This window comes from Monodon monoceros, unplaced genomic scaffold, assembly GCF_005190385.1.
Source record: "Monodon monoceros isolate NGI ecotype Baffin Bay Population unplaced genomic scaffold, NGI_Narwhal_1 Super_Scaffold_16, whole genome shotgun sequence".
Classification (NCBI taxonomy): domain Eukaryota; kingdom Metazoa; phylum Chordata; class Mammalia; order Artiodactyla; family Monodontidae; genus Monodon; species Monodon monoceros.
The window spans coordinates 70,300,480-70,317,778 of record NW_021703772.1 but is presented as its reverse complement, the minus strand read 5'-3'; the positions used below and the strand labels follow the sequence as shown (position 1 = coordinate 70,317,778).

The window sequence follows — 17,299 nt, the reverse complement described above, 5'->3', positions numbered from 1 at the left end:
AGCAGTATAAGTAGACTTGTTCCTGTTGCCTCTGATTTTCTTTTTTTTTCATGTTTTTAAAAAATTTTTATTTTATATTGGAGCCATCGTCGATTAACAATGTTGTGTTCGTTTCAAGTGTACAAGAATGTGATTCAGTTATACATATACATGTATCTATTCTTTTTCAAATTCTTTTCCCATTTAGGTTATTACAGAATACTGAGCAGTATTCCCTGTGCTATACAGTAGGTCCTTGTTGAATATCTATTTTAAATATAGCAGTGTGGATTTTACATGTCAATCCTAAACTCCCAATCTATCCCTCCCCCACTCCCAAACCTGGTACCCGAAATTTCGTTCCCAAAGTCTGTGAGTCTGTTTCTGTTTTGTAAATAAGTTCACTTGTATCATTTTTTTTAGGTTCTGCATATAAGCAATAGCATATGATACTTGTCTTTGTCTGACTTCCTTCATTTAGTATGATAATCTCCATGTCCATCCATGTTGCTGCAAATGGCATTATTTTATTCTTTTTATTGGCTGAGTAATATTCCATTGCATTGCATATATGTACCAAATCTTCTTTATCCGTTCATCTGTTGATGGACTTTTAGCTTGCTTCCATGCCTTGGCTATTGTAAACAGCACTGCAATGAACATTGGGGTACATGTATCCTTTCAAACCATGTTCTTCTCTGGGCATATGCCCAGGAGTGGAATTGCTGGATCATATGGTAGCTCTATTTTTAGTTTCTTAAGAAACCTCCATACTGTTCTACATAGTGGCTGCACCAGTTTACATTCCCACCAACAGTGTAGGAGGGTTCCATTTTCTCCACACCCTCTTTGAAGCCCAAGAGCAAGAACAGTGTTAAGAGCCCACATTATCTGTACATCTGCTCAGGGGTCACCAAAGAAGCTAACCCAGAAACTCAACCCCAAAAATAAGAAGAGGCAAGGTGATGCATCCTGACAAGATTATAGCTGGCCCAGGGGGTGGAGTTTGGGTTGGGGGTTTGGGGACAGGAATTGTTCAGAGAGAGTAATTACTTGTCAAGAAGTTTCAAAAGGGAATGGTAACAAAAAGACAAAAGATAAATGCTGGCGTGGATGTAGAGAAAAGGGAACACTTGTGCACTGTTAGTGAGACTGTAAATTGGTACAGCCACCATGGAAAACAGTATGGAGCTTCCTCAAAAAATCAAAAATAGAACTACTGTATGATCCAGCAATTCCACTTCTGGAAATATATCTAAAGGAAATGAAAAACACTAACTCAAAAAGATATCTGCCTCCCCATGTTCATAGCAGCATTATTTACAATAGCCAAGACATGAAAGCAACCTAAGTGTCCATCAGTGGATGAATGGGTAAAGAAGTTGTGAGATATATACATATTATATTATTCACCCATACAAAAACACGAGGAAATCCTACTGTTTGTGACAGCATGGATGGACCTTGAAGGAATTATGCTAACTGAAATAAGTAAGACAAAGAAGGAATAAGATCTTACTTATAGGTAGAATCTAATAAAAATCCACACAAACAAATAAATACACCAAACTCGTTGAAAAAGAGATCAGATTTATGGTTACCAGAGGCAGAGGGGGAGGGGAAGGAGGAATTGAAGGAAGGTGGTCAAAAGACACAAACTTCCAGTTATAAATAAGTAAGAGGGATATAATGTACAACATGATGACTATAGTTAACACTGCTACATGATAGACAGGACAGTTAAGAGAGTAGATCCTAAGAGTTCTCATCACAAGGAGTTTTTTTTTTCCTTTTATTTTTGTTTTATCTTTAAGAAATGATGGATGTTAATTAAACCTAGTATGGTAATTGTTTCACAATATTTGTAAATCAAACCATCATGCCATACACCTTAAACTTAAACAGTGGTATATATCAATTATTTCTCAGTAAAATTGTGGGGAAAGGGGGAATAATGATTGAGATACAGAACTTCAATTCCAGTCTCCTCAGACTCTTGGTAGGATTTACCACCTTAATACTTTATGAGTGAATATAAATCCTGGCTAAGATATCTCCACATGAATGCTCGATTGCCTCCTGAATATCAGTTTCCATAAAAGTGAACAAATCTTCTCCACCACCATGGTCCTGTTCTCCCTACATCCTTCATCTCGGTTCTAGCGTGATTACGAAGATTCAATGAAATGAGATATTTGCATGCAGCATCTAGAATGGTGTCTGGCACAGCATTCAGCGCTCAGGTACCGGCATTACCAACTTTCCAGTCATCCACTTAGAAACCTGGTAGCATCCTCAACAACTGCCTTAGAAACCTGGTAGCATCCTCAACAACTGCCTTTCCTTGGTTTCCCACATTTAATCAGTCCCCATATTCTGCCAATTGTACAGCCTAATAATCATTCCTAACTGATCTCCCCGCCTCTAATCTCTCTTCTCTTCATTAGATTAGATTATAATGTTTTATACCTCTCTGTATCCCATATATTAGTACAAGTAATTTATTCTACTCAGAGCTTTCAGCTATTAAATAACCCTTTCCTCAGAAAGAGAATGTGTGTACACAAAAGCTGTCTCCTCTAGATGACAGAAATTTTAAAAGTGTAATGGGAAATCCCAACAAATAAATATTTCAGGTACTTTTAGCTTCAAAAATTTACAAGGCTCCAAAGCTATCCCATCTGTGGTACTACCTGTTTCCAGATCATGCCCCCTCATTTCGGCAGCTGGAAAAAAATCTTCCCCATCACACCCCTGCCCTGCTGGGCCACCAATTGGATTAAAACTGTGGTTCTTGTCTAGGCCACTTCTGACAAGCCCCACTTCATTCTAGCCAATTTCATTCAAAGCTACAAACCCAATCCTCAAGGAAATGTTCTCTGCTTTTAGAGGAGACCCAGGTCATGCACCTAATCTAAGTAAGTGAATTTGCCACTCATTCTGATGATTATAGATTCTCTTCTCAAGAGAGACTATGTCATGTAGAAAGAGCCTGGGCTCCAGAGTTAGGCCTCAGTCCAACTCCTGGTTCCACATCAGTGACTGTGTGACCCTGCCATCTCTGTTTTCTCATCTGCAGAGTGAGAACAAAATCTACTTAATAGTGTGGTTGAGATGAGTCATTAAGATACTATGGCACCTGGCACAATGAAGTTACTTAATAAATATGTTTCTTTATCTTTTTTATTAATATTTATTTTTGGCTCTCTTGTCTTATGCCTTGAATTATTTTGAGAATCTTGGAAAAAAGCTTGGAGTCCTGCCAGTCATGACTTTAGCTCGTACTGCGCATTGTCATAAAGTTTCTTTGTTTTATTTGGACCATAATTCTTATAAATGGGCAGGACCAATGTATTCAATTGGGTGGTTTCCTTAAGTTTCTGGGTGGGACTCAATTCAAGAAAAGAGTGAATGCCCAAAGCCTTTAGCCTTTTGTTTCTGTGAATAAGAGTCTTGTTGCTATAGGAAGCTTTTCTTAACATGTAATGCCAAATAGGAAATTCTTCCTTTGATTATATCATTAACTCATAATATATCAAAACTCAAATATATCATTAACCTCATAGCACTTCTAGGTGCCGTGAGAGTATAAATTATGTGCAAGTCATGGCCTCTGCTTTCAAAATACGTGGAATAATTCTAGAACAATGAAGGAATATGTAAGATATAGCTAAACTGTGTGTTTCAGAATCTCGTTGCTTAGAAAAGTTCAGAAGAGACAGGAAAGTTTCCCTAATGATAGGGGAAAGTTTCAGCTTAGGGAAACAAAACAAAACAAAACTTCTAATTCAAGAACAGAATGTCCACAATGAATGTACCATCAAATACTAAATTCACTATATTTGTTCCAAGTTGGATAGTTTCATTTTTCTTCTCAAGAACCCCACCTTCAGCCTTGCACACTAGGCAAGTCATCTCTGCAGCCCACCTGCCTGCAACCATCCTGGCACACACTTTCACTCCCCACCTTTACCTCCACTCCACCTTCTTTTCTTCTCAATTTCCTCCTGTGTCCTGTCCCCTCATAAACAAGCTCTGTGTTAGAAATTCGATCATGCCAAGGAATAGAATGACAAATTATTGACGTGTTGGAGCCAGATGGCATCTTAGACATCATAGACTACCCTCCCCTTCATCCACTGTATGCAGTTGAGGACTTCTATCTTCTACTACTGTTTAGTTATTCATTATTTCACTTCAAAAATATCTAAGCCATCCTATCATACACAAAGTTCCCAGTAACTGTATTTACTGCTAAATCTCCCTTATCCTTAAGGGTCTTATTCCCTGCCTTTTCTCTATGTGATCGGTTTAGACAAAACTGGGAAATGGACAAAATTGTCTTTTGTACTCCTAGCCTCTTCATTCTTAGCCCATGTTCCCCTTCAGTGACCACCCCATCCTAGTTCCTCAAAAATTTCTCATTTCCCTTATCAATGGTTGTCATTAGAGTCTTCAGTCACCCTAAGGTTTAACGGCCCATAACAGTATAACAGTTTTCTTTCATGAGGTAGTTACATTTTAATTGGGGTCAAAGTCTTATATTACAAATAAAAGTCAACCTATTTTGGACCTTAGTCAAGGAGGATTTGGGGAGCCTCAAGACTTTGGTGAGAACCTGAAGAGACATTTTATAAGAGACCTGTTTTACCTACCTTCAAGTAATATAGATGATATACTTAAATAAAAGCTACCATTGAATATTGACATAACAGGGTAAAATGAAAACGAATCCCCTACCTTCAAAAGTGTTCCAGCTAAAACTGTATTGCTTCCTAGTTCCAAAGCCACCTTTGTTGTCTGCTGTAAAAAAATGGAGCTGGAATGTTGGAATATTTCTTCTTTGCAATGAGCACGATGTTAAACTTTGTCAGTAAGAGAACTGGAGAGACACTACAAGAGGAACAGGACTTCTCCTACTGGTTCTGGTATCTTCCATTTGCTTCTTGTTCCTATCTCATGGCTGCTGCCAGCTTCATGCTTGCATTTCTTCCAGTGGCACTCACCCTCATCAAATTTCTGTGGCACATGTGCAGACAGCTTCTCATCAAGTTTCAGTAGCGTCTTGATTGACAGCTTCCCAATGAGTCTCACAGGTATCCCAGAAGCCAGTTTCCCAGCCTTGGCCCACCTGCACTTTGGAGAAGTGGTTCCTGCTTGTCCAGTATCTATGGACAAGTCCTAGTCTGGGCAACTGGATTGCAAAATTCTCTGCAATCCAGGGGCCCATGCCACACCTTTTCCAATGTGGCCTTCCTTAATCTCAGCCTTAGGGAAGAGAGATCTTTTCCACATTTGTTCCCTCCTTGGGTACCCTCCTGAGCCCTAGAGTATTCTTTTGAGTTATCTTTACCCTTCATAGATCACCATCTGTTACAGTTAATTATTCTTGATATAAAACTTTCCCTGTTTAAATTACTCTAAGGTGTCTGTTTCCTGATTGGCTTCTCATTGACATAAGAGAGGGGAGAAAAGATCTTCATTCCTGAGAAATAAACCTTCAAAGCATTTGTTTAAAAACCCAAATAATGCAAAGAACCAGAAAGATAGTTTGACTTTCTGCCAGAGTAATCTATTGCAAGTGAGCCCAATATCTTGATTACAATAAATGAGAAAGAAAAAAAGGCAGTGAACATTCAAATTTTAGAAAAAAAGGATTTTCATATTAAACCTGCAATAAAATAAAGCAAAATGAACAAACAAAATTAAAAATTCAAACCTCAATACACAAGGGCCTTAATTGTCAAGTTTCAGTATTGCTGTGCCCAAATGATTATCTTCTATATTTAGTTTAAAAAATTATCTGGGGGATCAAGGACGAGGATGCCTGAATAATTAGACTTTTACATTTGTTTTCTGTGAAAATATTAGCACAAAAATATGCCACAAAGAGGACCTGCTGGAAGTATAAGGTCTGCAGTCATGATACTTTGCACATGGTGTTCATAGTTTCACTCTTTGACTCACAGAGAATGAGAATCGTAATACCTGTCTCATGGAGTTATTATAAAGATCAGTACCTAGGACAGTGCTTGCCGCATAGCAACTTCTCCAAAAGTCTATTTTTTGTGGTTATTGCTGTTATTCATGACTTCTTTTTTATTATATTGAGTATTATAGCAAGAAGATTTCAGTTGCTAGTAACAGAAAATCCAACCCAAATTAACTCAAACAATCAAAAAAGTGGTTTGGGGACTACATAATAGGAAAGTCAAGAGGTGAAGGGAAAGTGAGCTATGTATTCCAAAGCAGAGTCCTGAAATTCACTCAGATTAGATTGGCTTGGGTCACATGCTCACCCCAATAGCAAAGTTCAGAGAAATGTGATGTGCTTACTGGCTTAAGCCAATCCTAGCTTACCTGTGAAATCAGGGGTGTTTTCCCAAACTGCACATAGGCTATAAGGGGGAAAAGGAAAAAGCAATATGGATGTTGCATAGAAAAATAAAAAGATCTTGCTTAAATAATTTAATTTCCCTTGTCTATTTTTCCTATAAAGCTTGTATAAATTCACATTATGATCTTATAGAGATAGTGAATACAAATATAACAAAGAATAAACAACAACAATCTCACATAGTCTCATCGTGTGCTCAGTGTTTTAAATGCTTTAGATATACTCATTCATTCAATCCTCAAAGCTATCACAAGATTTAAGCAAGGAGCTATCCAAGAATGGAATCAGGATTTGAAACTTAGACAATAAGGCTCCAGAAACTGTGTGCCTAACCCTTCTGTTAGACTGTCTCTCAACAAAGCGGTGATACTTAATTCCTCTGGTGTGCTACAGAAATGTTGTGGAGCTTGGTTCTATGGTGCCCTCTGTCCAGGGGTGATCAGCACAGAGCAATTGATGAATGAAGGACTAATGAGTAAATGAATGACTTGGGAAGGAGGTGTTCTAGAAAGATTTTTTTTTTCCATTCAAACAATATTTTAAAACCCAATGACAAGAGACAAAGCACATAGGCCATTCACCAACAGAGTAATCTGAAGTTCTCCAGTCACATTCCACTCAGCTTCCAAACCCTAAGAGCATCCTCAAATTGTAAAGTCAGAGATGATCTTGGATCTACGATCTCTAATTCCAAAGATTAGAAAGCTGTCAACACCGTCGATTGAGAAAATCAATCTGAGTCTCAGATTCTTCCCCTGTGAAGTAAAGGAATACAACAAGGTTATCTAAAGAACAGCATGTACACACACACACACACACACACACACACAATTACTCCTACACTTCTAGCACTACCTCAATATTTCCCCCTCAAACAATAGCTTGTGATTTTACTTGGAACCCACGTTTATTAAATCTTTCATCATGCCTCTGGCGTCCCTCCAAATATGATCAAACTAAAAAGGAACGTAACTGGTAAACCAAAGAATAAATAACACACAAGAAATCTTGAAATCTCTCTGCAAGATTCAGCTGGTTAATCCTCCCAACATCCCCCCGGAGTCAAGCTAATCGTTTTCAAAGGTCAGATCTTTGAAAGCCTGACTAATTTTATTAAAGCCATAGAAAAACCCAGAGTTTAAGGATTATCCTTCCTGTCTCTCCCTCTTTTCTCTTCTCTCACTGCGTTTTGTCATAGAGGCTATAGATGGGCTAACATGTTTTTTATCTCCTTATTTATATAGAATTACAAATTGGAACTATTAATCCTGCTAATGTTAGAAACTATATCAGGACGAAATTACTGTACTGTGTGCTCGCATAGAAAATTATTGATGACCTTAAGCACCTCACAGCAATTTCAATTTCATAAATTTATAAATCCAAAATAAATATGTTTCAGGCAATGCAAAAGCACCGTTCATAAATTCTGGACCTTTGTGAAGGATCCAGGTAACTTCTATTTTCTCTATTCTAATAGCTAAATCATTTTCTGGGTTTCTCAGCTTAGAAAGAAAGTGCCTATGAGACTCATTCTTTTGGTTGGTGATTCTCATTAACCTCAGACAAGAGAAATCCCAGTACATAGATCAAAATGAAAGGGCCATTTGGCAATAAACTATTGCTACCTTGGCCACTAAAAGAGAAAGTAGAATGTATAATACCTGAAACAAACATTTCCGTGGTGAGGTACATTCATTCCCTGATGAAATTCTGTCAATTTATAGAGATTTTTTTATGGAGACCTAGATAGTTCACCTTGTATCCTGTAGAAAGTATCATGGATTTTTATTTTATGAGATTTACTTAGCAATCCATAACAGATGAGAAAGGAAAAAAATTGAAGGCTAAGTAAATCTGCAGAAACAAAATGTGCACTGTCATCTTCCTTAACTAATGGCATTGAATCTGTTCCAAGGTTGCCCTTTTTTTCTAAATTGACACTTGAGAAAAGGCAGCAAGTCTAATACATCCTCCACTTCTCCACAGGAGCCCAACTTCTGCCCCACCCTCCTTTTCCTTTCCCATCACCTTGCTGTCTCCAATTATACCATTCTTACATGCCCATCCTAAGGCCAAACTGGTAGATGTTGGGCAGGGATTGGAGGTGGCATATGCTCAGTTCATTAACTTCTTGGCAGGCTGGAAGCTTTCAAAACTGGACATAAGAAGGAATAAAAAGTGACAGAGAAAACGCCTGAATTTCTTTTCACTGCCTCTAAAATGTTGTGCCCTCAGTAAATGAAGGAATTTGTATTCAATAAAGTGCATTATAATGGACATCCCAGCTGCACTATAGTGAATTTGTTAAGAGCATGGACTTTGGAGACAGATGTCTGGGTTTCCACTTAATAGCTACATGCACTTGGATAAATTAGTTAACTTTCTTTATGCCTCAGTTTTTGTATCTATAAAACAGCACCTTCCTCATAGGATACTTCTAAGGATTAAATGAGGTGATACGTGTAAAGCACTTAGAATTGTGCCAGGACCACAGGAAATGCTATATAGGTATTACTCATTATTATCTCATCTGAGATTTTAATAACCTTTCAATATACCCAAGCAGCGGTCATTTATCCTATGCTTGATTTTTCCCCAGAACATGGAACTCATTATCTCCCAGGGTAACTTACTATTGTTCTTACTATTGTAATGTTGATCTTTCTACAGTGAACCAAAATTTGTTTTCCTTTTAGCTCCTACTTACTGGTCTGAGGCTCACCTTGGAGCTCTATAGAAGAATTTAATTCAGGTATAAATACTGTTATTTCCTTCTCATTTTCTTTAAGCTAAATATCCTCCATTCCTGCAATCATACACATGTAATATGGATGAGTATTTAATAAATAGTTTGTCTGTGGTCTTTTTAAAGCGTGGTACCTGCAAAGATGTGTCTGAAAGCAGAACTAGTGCTTCCCCCATTCTAGAGGGAATTCAAAGGTCCTATTCATTTTGGAATTTTTTTAGCATCCCTGTATTACCACCTCAGATGAAACTCTTAAGTCATTTTTGTATGACTGCTACAAATTGCATCTCACCATCCCTTTCTGGCCTTATGTAATTTTTTCGTGTTTTTTGTTTGTTTGTAGGATGGTGGATGGTTGTAGGGTGATGTAGTCTGTAAGTGAGAGTAGTGATTACTCCTGTTATATTTCATGTGGCAGCAGCCTATAGCATGAGTTTGTCAAGATATTTTTGGATTTTAGTTTTATCAACCTTCATTTCATCATACATCACAAAGTGTCCTCTTCCTTTTGATAGTCAAAAGTATGTAGCCATCATACAATGAGGATGACAGAGTACTGTGGAAACCAGGGTCGTATTTTTATTCCTAGTCTCAAAACTAACAGGCCTAACATACTTCTTAACTGCTCAGGCTATCTGTGTACTTCGCAGCTTTGTGTTGTAACGAGAGTTATTACCCAAAACACTAAAATGGTATCTACCTGTCATCAAGACTGTAAATAATCCTCTAGAATGTAAAAAACCAATTTAAGGGCTTCCCTGGTGGCGCAGTGGTTGAGAGTCCACCTACCGATGTAGGGGACATGAGTTCGTGCCCCGGTCCGGGAGGATCCCACATGCCGTGGAGCAGCCGGGCCCATGAGCCATGGCCGCTGAGCCTGCGCGTCCGGAGCCTGTGCTCCGCAACGGGAGAGGCCACGGCAGTGAGAGGCCCGCGTACCGCAAAAAAAAAAAAAAAAAAAAAAAATTATTATTTTAGAAAATGTTTACTTATAAAGCTATGGAAATGAGCAAAAAGCCACAAGGTTAGCCTAAAAGAATGAATTTACTGAGAATATGCAGAAAGGTACAAAATTGATTTTTAACCCTTGATCTTCTGCTTGCTCAGTTCCTGGATGTCTAGGCATCTCCTTATGAGTTGCTCTAGCTCTGAGAGCTGCCTCTCTGCCCACACGGCACTTTGTACGTATCTCTGCTCTCATTTTGGCAATGGGCAGAGGAAAATGTTGTTTGCCTGACTGTCTCTTTCTTAAGATCATGAGCTCCTCAAAGGCAAGAAAAAGCATTCTAATAATTCCTACACCCAGCACGGAACCTAACACATAATAGATAATACATGTTTATTGAGTAAGCATGCTAAATGCATGTACCTACTGATACGAGGTCCGTCATTAATTTAGGTTACAGCTTAAGTAGAAGAATTGTAAGAAGTAAGGACATTTCCCCTTCCCTACCTCCTCCCTACTTCCACCAAATCCCCTTCCCCTGTTCACTATGACCAGAAATTCAGTTAAATAAGGACATTTTAATTCTACAAGTCTCTAAGAGAGAAAATGTAAGTATCCCCACTGGAGCAAAACTTTGGAATAAATTTATGTTAAGTTGCAAAGTAGTGATATCAACTACTCCCCACAGTGCACTTTATAGAGACTGAGGTGGTAGCAAAAGAGAGTATCCATCATCCCTGCAGATCCCAGCCCTGCTGCGGCCACGGGCCAATGAAATCCTGTAGCATCAGTTCACTAGCAAGTAGAGGCTAGAAAAGTCTGTTCCTCCCACAAATACCATGCCTGGAACATGGATTTATACTGCAGGTGTCCTTGTAATTGTCTGAACGAAGTTTTCCAATTAAACACCTACCGCATGCAGCCCAGCTGCCTAACTAACTTCTTGGCCAGAGTTACAGGCACCTGGGTCCCGTCCTGAAGGAGGAAGTCTATCTCTGAATCCCAGTCAGCAATGAAGAGCACAGGCTTCTGTGCCCTCCGCTATCCCCAGGGAAGACTGCTTTCCAGGAATTCTTCTTCGGGAGGTCTTTCACCCAGACCTGCCTAGAGAACCTTGTTGTCCCTTGGTGGTGATTTCTTCATTCTTTGATTAGCAAACCCTTGGCCATTCACCTCTGCCTGAATGGGAACCTGACTTGTGCCTCCCATTGTCTAATTTGGGATGGGAGCTCCCCACCCCCTGAATCCCCCCCGCTTCTTCTAATCATTGGACCCTAATCCTTGCCAATCCCTCAGTACCAATTTGCTCCTTCCTCCCCTGCAGGAATCTCTGCATTTCTATCTGCTCCAGTCACATGGTTTATGACTCTGAGAGGAAAAAAGGAGGGGGAGGGAATAGGAAAAGGAACCACTAGAGACAACAAAGATAAAAACTTCCATCCGCCTCACATGTTTTGCCCAGAGCCAGAACCAGTCCGTGACAGAGGTTCTAAATTCCATGCACGCAGCCAAAATTTCCTCCACAAGCGTTTCTAACTATAGCTTCTCTGTCTTGGCCTCAGGATCTTCTTGCAAACAGTGCCCCACCAGGTTGAGACCAATTACCGTGGATTAGCCAGTTCTGCTGGGGCTTGGGCTCATGCCAAGCTCACATGCCAAAGTAAATAGAAGAGGGAGGGGGCACAGAATAAAGAGATCAAAGGGGCATTTCCCAGTTAAGACATCAACGCTGCTTTAAAAAGTAATAATAAAAATTAAAAAAAATTTTTTTAAAACCTATGTTTTTAAAATCCAATTCAAAAGTGTAAATTCTTGACAAAAAACTTTTCTTTCCACCAATGGCTATCTCACTTTTTTGTTTTGATTTGCTGTATTCACAGTATTAGATAGGTTTTATTTTCCCGTTACACACAAAAAAGTTTAATGTTTGTATCAGTAAGTTAATTATAAAATGTAAGGTGCTAAAGGAAATTAATACTTCATGATATGTTAGATGAGTAAATGGAATGTTTTTAATCATAAGCTTATTCATCACTTTAGATTAATTCAGAATTTTTTCCTTTTTATAGAATAATTTCTTCAGGAATAGAAATAACTCAGGTTTATTTAACATCTAATTTAAGAGAGGTGGTGTTTTAAAGTGGAAAAGAAACTAGACCCAGAATCCAAAGTTCTAAATTGTAGTTCTTCTGCTAACTGTGAACCTTTGGGTAAGGTCTCAAACTCTTCATCTATAAAATGCAGGAGTTGAACAAGGAGACTGCTCAATCGCTATAGTCCTTTTCCTGTTCAATAACTTGCTACACTGAGAAAAATACACTCATTCAAAAGACAGATTTTAATCTGAGTGCTGCCTCTAACTTTCTTGGTGACTTTGAGCATTTACCCTCTCCTGTTTCCTCATCTGTAATAAAAAGGAAATGGAACAGATGGTGTCTAAGGACATTTCCAGCTCTGAAATTTTATAACAAAGAAAAATGTCTGGGGTGCATATGCCGCCTTCCATTTGCATGTAGAACTTGATGTTTTGCTCCAAGTAGCCTGAGAAGAATATATGTATTTGTAAAGCATTTCCCCAGTGTGCTGGCATATATGCTTATCCACATGAAGAGAGAATCTGAGGTCCCAGGGAGAAAAGCTCTTAAGAGCCTTTTATGTTTCACCTCTCTTCTAAGTACATGAGGTCAGGCTCTGGAATCCAGCATAAACTTTAATATTACTAGGCTTCATCCTAGTGACCTCTGTAGGCCATGAAGCAAAGACAACTATACTCAAATCTAGTCTTCACCTACTGTTTATAAATATACTGCTCAGGTCAAAAAGTGACTTCTTAAAACCTAAAAAAAGCCATTTATCAAATAAGCTTACTTTAAAATTTTGCTACATGAAAATGTGCTTAATCCAAATATAATTTGGGGTTTACAATTTCTGGATTTTTGTTAAAACGTCCTAGCTCTTCAAGTAAAGTATCTTTGCTTCAAAAGGAAGTCAAAGTTACAGCCACGGTGGTTTACAGAACATTTTCTGGTAGTCTTTGCTTTGTTTCAATATCTTGCCATGATTGGCTGTTGAAAGTTACAAAAAAGGAAGTCTTCAAGGCGGGGGATTTCTCAGTGGAAGTTCCCAGTTTAACTCAAGGGAGATCTCAGGACAGTTTGGGCGGCACTGCTAGAGACTCGAGGTAAAACTTCCAGACCCTGTAACTGCCTACTTCTTTAAAAGCAATAGTCTATGAAGGAAGCCTTGTAACCTGGAGAAGAGGTAATCAAAACTTTAGTAGTTCCTACCGATTCTCAAGCTAGCAAGGTGGCCTGGATGTCTTAAACTGAAGTGTTGCAGATTTGCTCTACAATTCCTTCTGTTAAGTGAGTAATTTATGACATGATTCAGTAATGCCTTTTATTCATTGCCACAGTTGGAAATTCAGCCTTTTAAAAATGGGGTCCCTAGCCAAGACTAAAGGAAAAATTTTTAAACTGTGATCTTTTTGCATTCTTCTCAACTTTTAAGGTAGAATTTATGTCTTTATTTGAAATGATTTTTTTAAAGTTTATATCTGGAATATAGCTTTCTCCAGCGATTGGTTTTTATAACATAAGACTTAAAAGATATATATTTAGCATAAGTTAAGTTGTATACTGCTTACTAGGTTGAAAAGTAAATACTGTATATATTCATACTTTTTTTGGTTAAATTTTTAAAGGTCAATTCTGGCCTGATCCAGTGTGTTCATTCAAACATTAACTCACATTTACTATTTTTCTATCTTCTAAGAAACACATGTTTATGAATATTTCTTTACAGTAAAGTATTAACCTTATAGAAAACTTTGCATTTCCTACCTTCGAACATTTAAATTTACACAATAATAGCAATCCAGTCTTATTCTATTATCAATTGGCCTTTATGTTCACAAAAAATGAATATTAAAGATAGTATAGTATATCCTCAAGAATAAGTAGATAGTTCAAAAAGATTAAACCTCAAGGATCATTACTATTGTTATATTAATAGCTGCCATTATTGAGTGTCTGCTACAGGGAAATGGTCACAGGATCTCCCAGCTAGTAAGTGGTAGAGCCAGAGCTTAACCATAAATCCACATCATTTCTTTTTCCATGGCTCTCTGTTACCACTGCCCTGCCTTCTTACAATACTGAAAAAGTATTTTGAGTTATCTTATCTAAACTGCAAACGGAGGGGGGAAAAGGACAATACTTGGCCAAGATCACAGAGAAGCCAAGTCATTCACAGAAGCTTAGAATTCATTCCTAGGTCTTCCTTGTCCTCACTTGCCCACCCCATCTCCTCACTCCCTCCAGGGCTCACTTCCACCTGGGCACAGGTGCACACATTAGTCTGCCTCCATGCAGGAGGGGGGACCTATGGCTGTATACCAGGTCTAACCTGACTGAAGTTCCTGCTAGCAGCCAACTAGAGCAACATCCAATTATTTCTCTTAAACACTTATGACAATGAAAGAGATGGCCAACTGGAAGATTTAAAATAAATATGTTAAATTCCTCCCCAAAAGAGCTGGGGAGGAACTTATGCACTAATTTGAAGAAAATAATTATCCTTACAGGAGAGAACCTTACTGTCTGCAAACATTCTTTCTCTCCATGTGTTAAGGCCTCAGGAAACATAGGTTGTTTGTTTATTACAAAATGTATTCCAATATATTTTATCTTCTTCGTGTGTGTCATAGGGATGCTATCTTGATAGGGGTATTATTTCCACTATATTTTCTAACTAATTACTGCTGACATTTAGGAAAGTTCTTGATATCATAATTTTATCTTGCGTCCAGTCATTATATTGATATTTTATTTATTTCTAAATTATTTTAGGTAATTCACATGCAAAGCCTAGATAGGAAGAATTTACTTTTGTCTTCTTTTTTTCTTCTGGTGGTGACATTGGCCAGAACTTCTAGAACAGTGTTTAATAACAGAGGAGATTGCAGCCAACCTCATCATGTTCTCATCTCAGTGGGAATTTCCCTAGTGGTTAACATTAAGAATGACGTAGGCTGTTGGTTTGAGATAAACACATTAATCATAAAGACCAAATAACTACCAAATATGCTTCTAACCCTAGTTTGCTAAAAGTGTATCAAGACTTCATGGTAAACTATATTCATTGTCTTTTTGATATCATCAGAGACAGCTGTATGGTTTTTCTACTTTAAACTATATAGTGCCCTGTTGTTACACAATAGAGTAATTGTATTTTTTAAAAATTACATGTTGTTAAAAATCATCCCTCGGTAATAAAAGTAGGTTTATAATTATGAAGTATATTTTGTTATTGCCCTGGTTAAGATAATAAATTTGTTGATCAAAGCAAACCAAACCTACACATTTCCTCATTTTCTCTTCAATCCACATGCTTAAACGCCTCTCCCCTATTATTTTGGCTTCACAATTCAGTTCACAACTCAAATTAACAGAAAAGAATGAAAACAATGTGGAATAGCCAAGAAACCCTATCAAGGCAGAGCAACGAATACTCAGACAAAGCAGCTGTTCCTACACATTGTGCAAAAAGCTTTCTCCCTATTTTAACACTGCTAGCTGCAGACCACAATTCAGTTACAACCAACAGTGGTGTGCAAAATGTGTGTCCAAATTGATTTATCTTACACCAATTTATATTAAGAAAATACATACTGAAAAAAAAAAAAAGAAGAAAATACATACTGAAAAAGAATTAATGAGAATTTTTGCATTCCTATTCATAAGTGAAATTCATCTGTATTTTTATTTTCTGATAAAAATACCAAAACTCTCCATGTTCTAAAAAAATTTCGTGGGACTTATCGGCTCCTTGAAATGTTTAAAGAGCATATCTTAGCACTCTGTCCTTGACACGCACTTTTGGAAGTAATTCTTTAAAAGCTTTTCAATGTTTTCTATTGTTATTGACCTATTCAGGTTTTATGCCATTTTTTCACACAGTTTAGGTTATTTGTTGTTTATAAATAAAATTTTATCAAATTTTTCAAATGTATTAGTATACATGGTATTGTAATTTTTACCGTCTCCATAACCATATGGATAACCCTTTTCGTTATGTTTTCTCTCTCTTTTTTTCCTGATTGGACATGTCAAAGGGTTAATCTCTTGGATGTATCTCATTTATGGTTAGCTCTTTTTTAAATAATTAGTTTTTGCTTTTATCTTTATTACTATTTTCTTACTGCCTTTCCTTCCTTTTAGATTATTTTACTTTTCCTTTCCTCAGTTTTAGATTTGGTTGCTTAGTTCATTTATTTTTTTTCTTTCTTATTTTGTAATGAAAGTATTTAAGGCTAGGAATTTTCTGAGTACCATTTTAACTGTTCTTACACGTTTATATCATTTTCACATTATTTCATTATTATTTTATGTTTTTCTAACTGCAGTTTTATTTCCTCTCTGATCCAAGTGTTATTTAGGACAATAAAGGTTTTTCTTGTTTTTTGGATTTTTTTTACCTAACAGACTTTATTTTTTTCGAACAGTTTTAGATTTAGAGAAAAAATGAGTAAACACTACAGAGAGTTCCCATGTACCACCCTGCCTCTTCCCCCGCACCCCTGCTCCCCAACATAGTTTCCCCTGTGATTAACGTATTAGTGTATGGTACATTTGTGACAATAGAGGAACAATACTGATACATTTTTATTAACTCAGTTTATAGTTTATTCAAATTTCCTTATTTTTTCCTTTTACAAAAATTGAGGTAAAATTCACATAACAAAGTTAAACATTATAAAGTGAACAATTTAGTGGTATTTAGTCCACTCACAGTGTTGTGCAACCACCACTTCTATCTAGCTTCAAAACATTTTTACCACCCCAAAAGGAAACCCTTTACCCATTAAGCAGTTGCTCTGCATTTCCTGCTCTCCTCAATCCCTGGCAACCACCAATCTGTGTCCTGCCTATATGAATATACCTATTCTGGATATTTCACATAAGTGAAATCATATAACCTGTGACTTTTTCTGTCTGGCTTTTTTTCACTTAGCATAGTATTTTCAAGATATATCCATGTTGTAGCATATGTCAGTACTTCATTTCTTTTATGGCCAAGTAATATTCTGTTGTCTGTGTATACACCATTTATTTATCCATTCATCTATTGATGGACAGGATAGTTGGGCTGTTTTCACTTTTTGGCTATTGTAAACAGTGCTGCTATGACCATGCATTTACATTGTATGATTACTTATTTTCAATTC

General features: G+C 37.4%; 1 protein-coding gene across 4 annotated transcripts in view; it reads left to right on the top strand.

The window, feature by feature from the left end:
- Nucleotides 1-13,218: 13,218 nt before the first annotated feature.
- The window catches only part of TANK (TRAF family member associated NFKB activator), an 88,775-nt gene continuing 84,694 nt past the window's right edge, over nucleotides 13,219-17,299 (top strand). The window contains exon 1 of one of the 4 annotated variants that reach the window (XM_029224438.1): nucleotides 13,219-13,436. The gene's annotated coding sequence lies outside the window, so the exon portion shown is untranslated. The remainder of the gene's footprint in view (nucleotides 13,437-17,299) is intronic. The other 3 variants (XM_029224439.1, XM_029224436.1, XM_029224434.1) reach the window with 3 other exon arrangements.